This window comes from Oncorhynchus keta, unplaced genomic scaffold, assembly GCF_023373465.1.
Source record: "Oncorhynchus keta strain PuntledgeMale-10-30-2019 unplaced genomic scaffold, Oket_V2 Un_contig_25270_pilon_pilon, whole genome shotgun sequence".
Lineage (NCBI taxonomy): Eukaryota > Metazoa > Chordata > Actinopteri > Salmoniformes > Salmonidae > Oncorhynchus > Oncorhynchus keta.
Window position 1 is genome coordinate 2,501 of NW_026284355.1, and position 2,500 is coordinate 5,000.

Consider the following 2,500-nt stretch of genomic DNA (forward strand, 5'->3'; position numbering starts at 1 on the left):
TGTATATATAATGTGTTCCTGTGCTTCGCTTGTAGCCCAACTACAGCTCCACCCACCTCCAGATTCCAAGGTTGCTAAGGTGATGGACTCTGAAGATTCCGACGATGACATCATCGTGTCTCCGTCTCGTCTCGTGGGAAGGAGAGAAGAAATCTACTTCTAGACCAGAGCATTGCACTATGGGATATGAAGTGTGTGTGTGTGTGTGTGTGTGTAGTTGGGTATGCAGGCTTTTACTCCAGCCCTACACCAGATTCAATCAAGGTCCAGAGGACATGCTGATAAGTAGAACCAAGTGTGTTTTGGTAGTGCAGGGCTGGAACGAAGTCCTGCACATGCAGTAGCTCTCCGGGAGGGGAGTGGTTTTTGGTGTCAGGGCTGTAATGATAATGATGATAATGATGATAATGATAATCCTGGACATATCCAGGAGGGTCGCTTGGCCAGCTCTCTGCCCAATAAATCTCCGTTCTGATACAGATCGTTTCTTATGTTGCCAAAGTGCCTGAGTGCTGTATTTAGATTATTGATGGTCATAAACAAAGTTACAAATCATGGAGTTTATTGGAGAATGAGCGACTTTTAAAACATGTCTATCAATATAAACACTGCTGATTCAAAACTGTGAAATTATTATCATATTCTACTGCAATATGACGCTCAGAGGAGAGTGTGTGCGCGCGTGATCGTGCCTTTGAGTTGTGTTTATTATAATAGCTGTAATCCATGAAAAATAATGTTTTATCTGATTAAATGAGTATCTTTCCTTGTATGGTAAAACACTTCAGAGGTCATGGTGTTTCTTCGTTTTTTGATGAAAATGTGTGTTGTGATGTTTTGTCGTAATGAACACCAACTGGGTTTGTGTATTACCGTTACACCGTCGGGAAGGGAGGGGGGGGGTCTGAGTATTTGCGCATTCAACTCCGCTCCGCTCTGCACACATGGTCGACAGATCTATTTGCAGAGCGAGCTGCAGTGAGAAGCTTTGTCCTCCTCGGGGTTTTCGAGCTCGTGTTTGCTTCGCCCTCCAAATTCGTTAACGGTGAACAATGTAGCAGCCGACGACGGCGACGTTTCATCACCGGGAGGACATTTAAAACGAACCCCCACCGGGACCGCTCGTTGAACGGATGTTAAATCTCATAATTTAATTGGAGGTCATTTAAACCTGAACTCCCCTTCTCATTGGGATCTAGAAAACAAAATATTTGATTCGTGCATATTTTTTATCGGACAAAACTAACCGCAATGTAACGGCATTTTTAGAGTGGTAAGCGGTCTTTCTACGAGTGGGTGTCCGTTGTTTTTCGGCTAAGACGTGAGAAGAGTTTTCGTGATTTCTGCTGCAGTCCGGCTGTTTTAGCCTACATCGGCTGTATATAAGGAACAATAGCCTCCAATCTGTGGATGAACAGGGAGTTTGGTGGTGCCGCCGCTAGGTTTCTAAGGAGAAGTGTTCACATTGCAAAATGAGACTTGGCTACATTCACACATAGTTTGGAGCAGAATATGGATTTTTTTTCTGTCGTCCTGGCTAAGAGTTGGGAATGCGGTAATGGAGAACCGGAATAATCCAATATAGCCTAACCGCTCGTGGCTGGAAGAAACGAATAGACCCGTGGGAACGAGAATGTTGTGGCGGTCCTGGAAATTGTAGCCTGCAACACGGTAAATCAATCAACGACCGACTGAGTAAACGAATTATTGCTGATTTGACCGTGGCGTCGGTCGACGGTAGCCTACCCTAGAACAAATCGCCAATAATAATCGATAATCGATATTTGTATTGATGACGGAATCACATCGATGATAACAACCCACTCGGCGCACTACACTTCTCCACGTTCAGACGAGAATCATAGCCTGTGCGTGGGCGTTGTAAGCAGTGTTGTTGACCGAAGAGGACACATATTTCGGGCTGACAGATTGGCAGTGACACCGGCGGGTCTGTGCGTGTGAGAGGATGGCAGCCGTAGTAAACTACTCTCCCCCGTGGTGGGTCAACCTGCTCCACCGCCTCCCCCACTTCAACCTGCAGTTTGAGACGGTCAGCAGCGACTTCAGACCCGAGGACTCAGAGTACCAGAAGGTAGGTTTAGAACACACACAGATGCATGCATACAGACCACACACACATATGCATGCATGCAGACCACACACAACCCTGACAGAGGAGCACGTTTTTATCGACAATGCATGTTTCAATCAAACCCGTTATCCAGATCAACACTCACTAAAGCCCTGTGGAGTGATCCCAGGTGGCACAGCGTTCTAAGACACTGCATCTCAGTGCTAGAGGCGTAACCACAGTCCCCGGTTCGATTCCAGGCTGTATCACAACCGGACAAGATTGGGAGTCCCATAGGGCGGCGCATAATTGGCCCAGCATCGTCCGGGGTAGGGTTTAGCCGGGGTAGGGTTTGGCTGGGGCAGGGTTTAGCCAGGGTAGGGTTTGGCTGGGGCAGGGTTTAGCCAGGGTAGGGTTTGGCCGGGGCAG

At 47.4% G+C, this 2,500-nt stretch overlaps 1 long non-coding RNA gene across 1 annotated transcript in view; it reads left to right on the forward strand.

Annotated features, from left to right (window-relative positions):
- The window catches only part of LOC127922315 (uncharacterized), a 1,339-nt gene extending 557 nt beyond the window's left edge, over window positions 1-782 (forward strand). Inside the window, exon 2 of the long non-coding RNA XR_008110963.1 lies at window positions 36-782. This is a non-coding gene — a long non-coding RNA (uncharacterized LOC127922315). The remainder of the gene's footprint in view (window positions 1-35) is intronic.
- The last annotated feature ends 1,718 nt before the right edge of the window (window positions 783-2,500 follow it).